This window comes from Lepisosteus platostomus, chromosome 5 (genome assembly GCF_059453375.1).
Source record: "Lepisosteus platostomus isolate fLepPlt1 chromosome 5, fLepPlt1.hap1, whole genome shotgun sequence".
Lineage (NCBI taxonomy): Eukaryota > Metazoa > Chordata > Actinopteri > Semionotiformes > Lepisosteidae > Lepisosteus > Lepisosteus platostomus.
In genome coordinates, this window is record NC_142615.1 from 40,283,973 (window position 1) to 40,297,081 (window position 13,109).

At 39.5% G+C, this 13,109-nt stretch overlaps 3 non-coding genes across 3 annotated transcripts; 2 read left to right on the forward strand and 1 right to left on the reverse strand.

Moving 5' to 3' along the window:
* The first annotated feature begins 868 nt into the window (after positions 1-868).
* On the forward strand, positions 869-961 carry trnar-ucu (transfer RNA arginine (anticodon UCU)). The gene is made up of 2 exons: positions 869-905; positions 926-961. It is a non-coding gene; the product is annotated as a tRNA-Arg (tRNA).
* Positions 962-5,106: 4,145 nt separating this feature from the next.
* Positions 5,107-5,178, reverse strand: trnam-cau (transfer RNA methionine (anticodon CAU)). The gene has a single exon. It is a non-coding gene; the product is annotated as a tRNA-Met (tRNA).
* A 1,413-nt stretch (positions 5,179-6,591) lies between these two features.
* Positions 6,592-6,679, forward strand: trnay-gua (transfer RNA tyrosine (anticodon GUA)). The gene is given in 2 exon segments: positions 6,592-6,628; positions 6,644-6,679. It is a non-coding gene; the product is annotated as a tRNA-Tyr (tRNA).
* The last annotated feature ends 6,430 nt before the right edge of the window (positions 6,680-13,109 follow it).

Here is a 13,109-nt window from a genome sequence, read left to right on the forward strand (position 1 = left end):
AGAAAGTCGGGTGGGTTCAGCTCTTGTTGTGCGACGCGTGGAAATGACTGCATCTTCGTTTTCCGAGATGTTTCCTATCACATCTTTGTCAGCTCTGAATATAGTGCTTCTTTGGAGCAGGCTTCAGACCTTTTATTTTATTTATAAAGGAGGGCCATTCAGAAACATGTAATTCCTGTTTTAGAAATGCTTTGGGCGGTGTGTTTTATATAATGCACAAACAGTATTCTGATTGTATACTGTAGACCTGTGTAGCAATCGTACTGGATGTGACTGGGATTCTGTAATGTTTCTTGAAAAGGTATTTAGGGTTGCTTGAATCTATTATAAAAAAGTGACCCGAAACTTCCAACCTTCCAATCACTGATGTCGCTCTCCCTAAACCTGTACGGGATGTTTTGCTGATGTGCAATGTGCCTTTACTCCTGTATTAAAAACGACCTCTGTTGTTGGGCGGAGTTGAAGGAGAACTAACTGCACAGAAAAAGTACGTAACGATAAAATATTTCTGCACGTGAAACACATCAATCGTTCAGCATTTCTAAAATGTTTAATTGAATTGACAAAGAAATCCTCTCCTTAAACTTCGAAAAGGATTATCTGTTGAGCCAGCAGGCGTAACACTGCAGTTGCCCGTTTCTCACAGGTGTTTGAAGTTGTGGATAACATTTAGCAGGTTTGGCACCATGGCTTAGCTGGTTAAGCCGCCTCACTAAAAACCAGGAGACCCTGGGTGTGAATCCCAGTGGTATCTATTCGTAGACAACAGGCCACTCATTGTCAATATTTATGGAGCTTAATTTAAAGACAACGGGAGAAGCATGAGTTACAGCTTTCTGTAGCTGTTTTATATAGCGATGTATTGGTTGGCTCTGTGGCGCAATGGAGAGCGCATTGGACTTCTAGGCTTTGATAGAATGAAGTCATTCAAAGATTGTGGGTTTGAGTCCCACCAGAGTCATGTATCATTTTGATTCAACCTTTCAAAATCCTCTAGGGATTAGTGTTGATCAAGTCAAATAAAGGACTTCTTAAGAGTCCACAGTTGAAAATGAACGAGCAGCCACAAGAAAGAAATTAGCACTGGACTGTGATCACATTACTCCTGTCCTGGACTCCTTGCACTGGCTTCCTGTCAACTTCAAAATCCTCATGCTCACCTATAAGGCTCTCCATGGCTTGACACCACAGTACCTGTCTGGGTTATCGCCCTACTCCCCACCTCACAACCTTGCTGTTCTAATTCTGGTCTCCTATCTGTCCCCCAGTCCATCTACACTCTATGGGTGACAGGGCCTTCTCCTGTTTTGCACCAAAGCTCTGGATCTTTATTCCCAAGGATATCAGAGAGTCACCTTCTCTAAACTCCTTCAAATCCAGACTCAAAACCCTCTTCTTTAGAAGAGCCTTTAATGAACTATTCTTTACCCCTCTGTTCCTACTGTATTTAATACCACCATCTATTGTCTCCTCTAACTGTGTATTCTCATCCTGCTTATCTTGTGTATTTTTTAACTTTATTGGTTTCATTCTGTAAAGCACTTTGAAAAGCCACCTTTAAAGGCACTATATAATGTATAGATTATTATTATTAATAATAATAATGAACAGCGCATTTAACACTGAGCACATGCGGTCCTTCTTTGCAAAGGATTGCAAAGGTTGGGAATTAGCCTTTCACTCGTGTTGTTGAAGACCGTATCCTGGCTTTGTTGCAGGAAATGTCTGGATGCCATCACCGGATCAAGGAGAGGATCAGGGTTTTGGGAAGTCTTTTTGATGCCTGACACTGTGTGTTTCCTGGTTGTAACGGGTGTCATTCTGGACCTAAACAACAGAGAACACCGTTGAAATAGCTGAACTGCCTAGCGGACACTTTGTCGCCTTCTTCTGACCTGTATTTAATGCGATTCTCTGAAAACTTGGCACATTATATCTGTGCTACCTTTATGGAGGGCACACTCATAAGAATCATAGATTCGATCACAAGCATCTAAAAATGAGCATGAGAAAATGACATCACGCTATGAGGCTGAATGGCACAAATTCTCCTGTTACTTCTGCAGCAAATGTGTGTTTTTTGCTTCTTAACACTGAGATAGTTGGAGATATTTGGCAGCAGTGGGATTCCAACTCACACCCCCAAAGAGACTAGAGCTTTAATCCACCTCTAAATTAAAAACTAGGTGACTTGTAATGGCTGGTAGGAGAGGAAAGGTATAAATGCTTCTTTTTTGGACAAAGTCTTTATCTTTTTTTTCACCAGTTGTTTTGATCAAATTATTGTAACGCAGTACCATATTAAGGTATAATATGTACATGAACGTCATGTCTGAGTCGATGATGGCAGCTGAGTATCGCTGGAGGACAGTTCATCATGAGTGGGTAAGCCTGCATAATGAGGGAGAAGAGATCGGCCTCTCTGACGCAGTGTCCAGTGACACTAACCTTCTGTCCTACTGTTCTCTGCTAATGTAGATGGTGAATGTTTATTTAGGTGAATGTAAGGTTTCATTCTTGTAAAATATTTCCGAGCACTTTTTTTGTTGCTGAAAATTAATCCTGTGCATTTGAATGAATTCCGATATTGTCACCTAATTCCATACATTGTTTCATCAAACTAGAACATTTAGAGGAGGTCAATTGCATTTATGAATTGCATAGTGATAGTATTTCTTTCCATTTAAATACTTCAGTCAAAAATGTAGAGAAGGTGCTCCTGTTTTCACCATTATAAGAACTGTGATGCACCAGTAATATTTACTCTCATAAAAGTATTGTAATTGTATTGTTCTGTTCTGTAACAATCTTGAGTGACACAAACCTTCTGTTTTACTGCACTACACTTCTCCAGAGGCCAGTTCAGCACACAAGGATCCTCAGTCAAACAAACACTGCAATCGCTTGATAAACGCTATTTCTCATCCTTTCTCTTAGTGTCGGTGCTACTATTGTATGCAAAGGAGGCGACTTGACAATGAAATCTTAAAGAGAGTCTTCATGAAGGTGTGTGTCGACAAGCTCTCCACCTGGCAATTGACTGGGCTTGTGAAGAAATCAATCTCATTCAACAACCATACAAATTGCACAGCTTAAGGCACATGAAGCGAAATCTGTGAGCTGATTGACACAAAACAATGTCACTTCACATTATCTGCAAAGTTGTTTTGCTTGTCTGACCACCTCTTCCTACTTTACAGTGAGCACATATATTTCAGTTTCTTTCCCCCATGTGGAGATGTATCCACTGCCAAAACTGCTGTCTGATTATTTAAATTATCTGTAAAACTGTTACATGACTTCATCTAATTGTAAATTTATAAGACGGTCTGTGAGACATTTGTGAGAGTAGCTGAATCCCAGGGCTGGTATGGAATCACACAGACAGGTCTTCTGTGTGATCTGAGTCCCACTGCTCAGAGCTACAGACTGGTCAAATGGTCACTATTGTAGACACGACCATCGGACCATCGGCTACAAATAATCAATATACCGATCATAGTGTCACTACTGGTGTTTATTACATAAATACTGTATATAAATAATAAGATAATTCCACACTCATAAAACATTTATAAACATTTTGGGAGGCTGACATACAGTAAAGAAAGTAATACTGAAGGGCTGGAAGTCCTGGAAAGCGTTAATAGATCCTTCTTGCTTTCGACCTGGAACAGAGCCCACAACTGCCAGATCAGTGACCCCTGAGCCCAGTTCACAGAGAGGAGAACCAGGAGCTCTTTTATGTCTCTAAGAGGGCTGGGAGGAAGGATAAAAGGGGGAAATGTGACATGAGTCCAGGCTGTTCTGTCTGATATTGTTCATGTAGCAGCACTGATTGTCTGAATATCTTCTGGTTCTGGATTGTGAGGATAGAGAGCAGTACGGAGTTGAGATCCTGTCTGAGTGTGAGTCTGAGCTGTGAATCTGACTGAGAAGAGAATAATGATTTTTTATTCTGCCTGAGAATTTTCCTGAGAATTTTTTTCTTTTCCAAGTGGTGTTACATCCCCTTCAGATACTCTACACAGACTGCCAGAGAGAAGAGGATAGAGAGATGGACAGATAAGAGCACACACAGCAAGAGACACCGACATCTTGATTTACTTTGAAGCAAGTGTTAATTTCTTTTCTGGAACAAGTTGTTTCTGAACTTCAAGAAATTCATACAACTTCTGAAAGATAAAATACAAATCTTGCTTCTCAGGACAGAAGAAATTATTCCAAAAAATGCCAGTGATTTTTTTCTCCTTTTAACGAAAAGTGGAGAAAAACAACAGCAGTGCAACTCCGTCGGCTTGATTTAGCTTAATACAAGTATTCACTTCCTTTTCTGTAGATTACAGCCTGCGAAAGATGAAATGAAGTTCTTGGTTACTCTTGGTCAGTGCAGAAGAAATACTGCCAGCTGGCAGGAAAATGACAGTATTTTATTTTCTTTAACTACAAACATGTGAGTTGTGAAAAGCAACGGGAATGCGTCCCTGTGCAGCTGTTAAACAAAGGGCTGGTGGGTCAAACGTACTCAGGGACGTGCTTCAGATTGTGATGATGTAAACAAAATCTCCGCTAAAAATTGAAGGGATTTCTTCGCAAACCCTCTTGAATGTGGCAGGAAATCTTCGTGTTTTACTCGTGTGCAACTACAACAAGTAAACAAATAAGTACCTAAGTCAATGTCCAAGAAAACCATCTTCACGTGTGGAATTTTTCTTTAACTGGCTGTTGGGAGAATTCATTTATACACCAGTTGTATCCTTAGCAAAAATATTTTAAAATTAGAACACAGATTTGTTGGAGAACTTGACAATCCTTGACAATCATTATTAAATGAGCATTATACAAATGTGCGTTGATATTTTTAATATGTACCTTAATTGTAATATATATATATACATAATTGCTTTGATATGGATGTTCATTTGAAGGAATTGAGGAAACTATGAAGGATCGCAGAACAACCAAAGATACATTTGGGCATCTGCTATTGGTAAAGATGAAAGAGTACCTTAAGTGTGAAGCTTTCATACACACGAGAGAAAAAAACAGTTTTAATGCACTTCATTAAACTGATGGTATGCTTATCAATCGTGCATAAAGTGTACATAGCAGAGGATGGTTTCGATCCATCGACCTCTGGGTTATGGGCCCAGCACGCTTCCGCTGCGCCACTCTGCTGACAGCTGTTATAATGTGATTCAACACAACTGCTCTATCTTTGCTTTCTAAAAGTGCGCCCGAGATGAAAAGTCTAAACGGTAAACGCAGACGTCACTTTGAGCACTTGGTCTTTTATAGCACAAATCATCACCTGCTGCTCTACATGGGCGTGTCTTCAATATCGTTGAGAACCAAACCTTCTGCTTTCCGAGGCAACTGATTCTTTCGTCGTTAATTCCCAAATCTTCAATGAGAATCAGTGAAACGAAAATCAAACACATGTACACACTCGCGTCCTAACCTGAAAGAAAAATCTACACCCACTTTATAATACTGAAAATGATTCAGGAAGTACAGCAAAGTTCTAAAACCAGCGAATGCATCTGCATACAGTACATAAAATGTCAATTTTTCAAAAGTAAAATCTTCAGCTTTGAAAGATTACCATCCATATATTTTCGTTTTTCTCTTTTTTTACATAACACGCTTTCGAGAAACAAACTGTCTTTTAATTAAGGTTTCATTAGAAAATGTGTATCTTGGTTTGCCAAGTTAAAATCGGCACATCCCAGTGGGCAAAAGATGTAGAATATACGACTATTAAACGCATACCAGACGTGTAACTGTGCTCCGTAACTGGTCTAGAATGAAATTCTAATATACGTATATCGTTATACGTCAATTAGACATCTATGATTATATGTTTATTATACATAAATGGTTGTAGTTCTATTATACGGATAAATTTAGAAGACTACTATACATATATAGTTAAAGGTCTATTATACATCAAAGAAAGATTTTTATAGGTGTAGAAACTAGTAAATAAAGCCAATGATTTATTTTAGAAATTTATTCTTAAAATATACAATTATTCACACCTGAAAAATATGTAGTTCAAATTATACATTATATACAATATTGTAATCAACAAATGTCTAACCATCATAAAAAAACACAACTAGTAAACTTCAGTTACAAATTCTAGTAACATGGCAATATATATATAGTAATGACAAACACAAACTAATTACATGAACACGCTAATATTTAACTCAAAACCACATTTCGAAACTTCTTTATTTCCACGAAAATATTATTAATGTAGCACAAACGCTACTTTCTAATAAAGACAGAAAGAAACTGTTTGTTTTGTGTCTCATGGTGATCCTCCTCTCGATACTAATGAAATGTTTAATATGATCCCTCGAGAAAAAAAAGGAGTCAATTTCCGCCTGGAATGATTGATGCCCCATCAAACATTTTGTAATATCCCTGGAAGTTTATACAGTAGAATCCTGGTTCGTAGCTTAAATTCAAGGTAAACAAGACTAAGGAAACGAGTTGGAAACTTGATGTCGAAGTGGGATTTAAATCACCCGGAACATTTCACTCCATTGGACAGTATGTGCCAGAGAGCCTACCGCCATCCCTTCGATAGTTCAGTTGGTCGAGCGGAGGACTGTAGTGGAATTAGCAGGGAATCCTTAGGTCGCTGGTTCGATTCCAGCTCGAAGGAAGGTGCTTTTTGTGTACTTTAATCAAAGAGTTAAAAAAGCGAATCTGTTTCATTCAGACATTTATCAAAAGTTCAATAAACGACGAAGTAGAGGTTCCTGTTCCGAATTCAGCCCACGTCTGATTGTCTTGTTTTGGCCAAGATCCGATCTTTGAATTAAGGGACTACTCTGTCTGCTTTGTAATTCAAAAATACATACAAATGTCAAGTTTTTTGTAGATATAAAGGTGTTCTCTGTTTTCAAAGGATAGGTACTTAATTGGCATAATGATTTGGTATTGATTTTGTATCGTTGTATTATGAAGTTTGTGCTTTCTGTGTTTTTATCGTATTGTGAACTTATTTTTTAAACAAATGCTTACAAAGGCAAACACGGCACACATCTGTTTATACCAGTGGTGAATTGTACATTTGTACAAGCTACTGTGCACTTCTGGGAGTATAACAGGTTCGATATAAAGTGGCAAAAATATAAAAGGGGAAAATACCCCAGACTGCGTGTAAAGCCCTCGTTGTGACTGTTTTAGATTAAAATGGCGTACTGTGCACGAAATGTTGCAGAAACACAATCTGATATTTTGATAATTATTATTTTAATAATTTGATCAAATTGAGGCCCAGGATCCAAATCTTCAGTTCTGATTTTTTTAAGTGATATCTTTCCTTCCTGTCGTGGAAGTCACACGATGTGAGCAATTGTTTTTTTTACGTTGCGATCCAAAGATCCTCAGGCGCACTGTAACCAAACCAGGATGGATTCTGCTCGGAGCCGGACTGAGCTCATTCTCACTCCGTGTGCTAAAAACAGAATTAGCTCTTCCCCGAACATCGTCTACAGCTGCTGGATGGTGCTCTGCGTCTTACTGCTCCGGCAATTACTTTGACGAAAGACAGATCACTTGTGCGCTTTTAACCTTCTCGCAGCTACAGCTATAGCCCTGAAAAAAGCAATAGCTTTATCAGTTTTTATATTAATCTATTTTGAATCAAAGTTTGATATTTTTTTATTTTTTATTGCATTTTACATTACAATAATAATAATAATTATTATTATTATTATTATTGCGCACACTTATATAGCGCTGTTCTGGATACTCCACTCAATGCGCTTTACAGGTAATGGGGACTCCCCTCCACCACCACCATTCTCCTGAATGATCACAGAGGGCCTCGGTTTTACGTCTCAGCCGAAGGACGGCACCTGTTTACCGTTTAGGGTCCCCTTCATTGTACTGGGGTATTAGGACCCGCATGGACCGCAGGGTGTGCGCCCAGCGACAAAAAAACAGACGTGTGTCGGGCTCGGCTGCGAGCAGGACAATGACATCACAGGGACAAAGCAAAGGGAATCAAAACGGTTCTATAAAAGACCTGTGTAAGCTGTTGGTTTGCAGTCTGGACTCTAAATCCTCCGATCCGATTTTAAATCTCTCTAATACCTGAGCTGCGGCTTCTTCCGAGTATTTATTCGTATACTTATTATGTGTAAGTGTATAGATGAAACCTTTCATATATTGTTCAGTTTAAATCAAAATGCTTTACTAATACAAGAGAGAAGTATAGTATGAAGGATGTGACAAATCTATGATTTCTTGGAACAAAACGGTTTTTATTTGCATTCGAAATGAAGCGGAATTTTAGCGCGACACACAAACCCTTTGTCTTTTTTAGAGTTTTTAGAGTGAACAGACATAAATGTAGAAAACGTGTTTTTTTAGCACTACAATAGCAGGGTCAGTGGCATAATGAATAACGCGTCAGGCCTCGCGTCAGAAAATTATAAGTTGGACTGCCGTCTGGCTTGTTGCGTTTATACCACTTACGTTCTTTTATATAAATGAACTCCACCTGAAAGCTATAGAAAACACTTTGGGTAAGTTGTCTGCAGCCTCATGCGAATTTCGACAACTTACCCAAAACACTGTACTGTCTGGAGATCAGCTCCAGCTCTGAACTCAATTGCAATGAAAAACCATGCATAACAAAACTGGAGAACAGCTGAACTTGTGTTCAGTTCGGTGATGAGGGATCAGAACTGTCCTTGTTGTAATTAGCACGAACTGCACAGGCTCTGAATCCGACCATGTCAATTAGTCTGATCAATGTAGGACACGTTAATGTAGAGTTATTAAAAGGTTTATTAGTTAGTTAGTTCAGGTTTACCCACCTGAACTAATGTAGAATTATTACTTGGTCTGTCTCTTGTTTGTATATAAATGAATGTCTCTGACAACTTAATGTTAGTTTTACGATGTAGGTCAGGCGTTGACATATGCACGAGTATACTAAATGTCTCACTCCTGATTCAACTCATGTTCTATAGGAGATTGGCGATTCCTCCTGTTTCTCATACAACCATATCAGAACAGAAGCCCGTGTCACCCAGCTCTGATTCAAGATCGACTTGCATCTTTATCCCTTTTTTGTTCGTGATCATTATTTTCTTTAGTTATGATCAATATTGAACTTTTTCTAAATGAAATGACAATAATCAAACATGCAGGCAGATTTTTGAAAAGTATTCGGAATTGACAGGGTGCCCCTTTGGAACAATCGTCAGAAATTGTGAGAAAATGAAAGTTATGTAAGCTCTCACACAAAGCATTGAAGATTGGAATCTGAGTGTAAAAAAGCTACCCGTCTCCCAATGATAGGCAGGGATACACACCATGACTCGAATAGACTCAGCGAACTTTAACATCTATGATATTACGAGTGCTTTGCACGTGTCGAATTTCAAGAAGGAACTACTACAACAGTTGTGGACATAATTCAATACCACCGGCAAAGTCCAATTCCGGCAACATCTGAGAAAATAATGTTCACTCATGGAATTTGGTCTTTGAATGGCTGGCGGGAAAATTCATTTTTACTCCTGTTGCACCCTCAGCTGAAACATGTTAAAATAACAACGCAGATTTGTTGGAGAACCTGACAAGAATTATTGGGTTAGCACTGTATGTATTCTTGTATATTTACTTTAATTTTAATATAAATGTAAACATGCATGCTGTATAAGCTATTGTAATTTTAAAATATGTTAGCTGAGGATGCGAAGGGGGCTATTATACCTTGTGAAACACGCAAGGAACTGTAAAAAAGGCTGTTATTTGAATAAAATTGGCGATCACAAGAAAACCACAATTTATGTGGTATTATCATCAATATCCTTCAAAATCTACGTTCAAATGAAGGATTTGAAGAAACTATGAAAAAAGCAACAGTAATAGCAGAGGATTTTGATTTTTGCTCTTCAAGTCAGCAGATCACCATAGAGTTGCACCCCTACAAACAGCACAAAGGATGAATCCCACCACCTTCATTATTGCTGTGTTTGTGCCAGTGAAAGTAGCGTTTGTGTTATTGAAAGCATCTCGGAAGATGAAGGTGCAGTCACTTCCACATGTCATGATATCATTAGATCTGACGACAAGAGCTGAAGCCCCCCCTAGTCCAAGCCGGCAATGTGAGGAAGATGGGTATGGAGGAAGGTAGCGTGGCTGAGTGGTCTAAGGTACTGGATTTAGGCTCCAGTCTCTCTGGGGGCGTGAGTTTGAATTCCACTGCTGCCAAATGTTAATGTTTTAAGACCTGCAATACAATCAGTAAAAGCGCTTTTTGTTAGGCTGCGGGAGGTGTTTAGAGATAGACTTTCTAAAAGATAGGCTTAACATCAAGGCAGAAAAAATATTTTGTTTTCTCAACAGAAATTCTCTATGGCACGTTCAGCTTTATGTAGGGAACAACATCTGCCGAGATCACTTTTGAGGCAGTGCACATGATAGTGTACCGGCAAGTACATTTAATATTGGCTGTGGTGGTGAGCTGCTTTTGTCTGTGAAACTTTTAATTCTTCACGCCGAATCGTTGGCAGGGGTAAAGCTTATTAAATCTTTGAACATAGCGCTCCATCAGAAATACTTTGTTCGTGATCAAAAGAGATCAGAGGATTAACTTCATGGATTCACATAGCATACCTTACAGGAAAGATTTAAAAGGGGAATTGATTGTGCTTCCTGATGTTGTTCCTGTCGTTTCTTTGGATACAAAGGTGAATGTTCTTTGACGTTCTGCTAGACTATCCACTGGGTGGGCTTTATCAATCAGCTCGGAGAGGTCATCAGTGCTCTGTCTCTGGAAAATAATCAGCACTGTCGTTTTTCCCTGTGCTGTCTTTTAAAACATATAAGATCACGAGTTTACAGATTTCTCCAAATAACAACTATACATTTTAACCCAGCGGTTAGCATTCCTTCAATCCAATAGTTTTACTCCGGGTAAAAAGCAGCGAAATATATAGAGAGATTATATTCAAATATTTCAACGTTCTTATTGGATTACCTGTATGGAGATATCGCTCAGAATTCCTAATATGATTTTGAGTTCAGTTTTGCTTTACTACTTTCAGAGTCTTTTATTGACCTTGCTGAAGCAGAGAAGTGACATAATCACAAATGCGACTTACCTGTGCTGCTGTTTTTGGTTAATAATGATTATTGCGAGGAAAAAAAAACAGCTCCTTGCATTAAGAGCAAGAGCAACCAACACGCTCGCTTGTTGAGTTGGGTTTTTTTTCCGTGGTGCTCTTCCTCAGATGTAAAGTTATTTGGCGAGCAAGGACCTCTGAGAAGGAGCCTGAATCCATCAAGAACTCAGAAATTCTAATATCGCACTACTGTCTTGTGTACAGAGATCTGCTTCTTCCTTTTTGAGTGTTTTGGTGTTTAAGAGCACGCTTCCTACCTCGAATGTTAGTTTCAGGAGATGTGCTACCGGATAACAGATTATCTTGAAAAGTTTTGGGGATGCACTGGCCGGGATTAAAACCCGGCTCAATTATTTGGAAGTCACCTGTACTACCAACACACTTCTAAGAAGCACCCGCACATTTTCGCAATCCTCTCTCTCACCTACAAAGTTATGAAGACACAGACGACCAATGAAAACTAATTTGATTCACTCAAGGCTTCACTCTTCTGTTGTGATGTTGTTTTAATTAGTGTTAGCTGTGATGAGGTGTTGTTTCTGTCTCTTAAAGTTTAAGAGTCTGCTCCTTTCTTCCTGGTATAGAAAAAAACATGTTCCATCTTTGTTTACAAACACCACTGTAAATTATTTGTCCATCTCTAAAGCCTGTGTGTATTGACAAGGCAATTCAAAAGCACATATTAAATAAGAACACGATCCTTCTTGTTACCATTCCCGTGGTTGGAGCGTTGTTTCGCCCTTTAACGTTCTTCTACAATATTTACAGACAGGGCTTTATCACTGGAGTTGTGTGCATCGGTCCATGAACATCAACTGTACTGCTGTTTTTCTATGCGTAATTTAATCGCAAGCACTTAAAAGATGCAAAAAGATTTCAAAGAAAACATAATTGAAAGACAGTCGAGTAAGGAGGTAGAAAAACGCTCTCCCCCGTTGAAGAATCAACCACCGTCGCTGTGACTGGATATAAAAATAAATTATTCATTTCAATTATTCATGAAGGGTGGATTGTGGTCAGTGAACATATGCACATCTTTAAGTCAGTTCCACCATCTGTGCCATAGGGGATGTAGTTCAGTGGTAAAGTGCATGCTTTTCATGTATGAAGTTCTGAGTTCAATCCCTGGCATCACCAGATGTCTTATATTATTGTGCTCACATCGCAATCTTCTGTTGAGTGAGAACTCTTTGCTCGTGTTCATAGAGAGCCAGGTTTACACAATTAAATTCAGTCACACACGAAGTGCTACAGTGTTGCTCTGCTGTTTTAAATGTACCTCCAAAGCATTTTGTTCTGTTAACTACCAAATGATTTGAACTAATTTTACATCATATTCAGGAAATCCAGAGAAGGTCATCAGACTTTTAGTGGCTGTTGAAGAAAACACCTGTTGAATCTCACCAGGGATTTCTTGAGAGATCATTCAGCAAGCGAGTTAACAGGGGTTAACGTAGAGAGTGGCGGAGGTGGGATGTCAGGGCTTGACGTCACTGCTTTATGCAAAGAATGGAGGGGTGGTCGTCAGGGCTATATGACTGTGCTTCACGCAGAGAGTGGTGGGGGTGTGATGTCAGGGCCATACGACAGTGCTTTACACAGAGAGTGGCGGAGGTGGGATGTCAGGGCCTGACAACACAGCTTAACGCAGAGAGTGGATGGGTGGGTGTCAGGGCCATACAACACTTCTTTACGTAGAGAGTGGAGGGATTGGTGTCAGGGCCATATGACACTGCTTTACACAGAGAGTGGCGGGGGTGGGATGTCAGGGCCTGACAACACAGCTTAACGCAGAGAGTGGAGGGGTGGGTGTCAGGGCCATATGACACTTCTTTACGTAGAGAATGGCGGGGGTGGGATGTCAGGGCTTGACGACACTGCTTTATTCAAAGAGTGGAGGGGTGGGTGTCAGGGCTATATGACAGTGCTTTCCGCAGAGAGTGG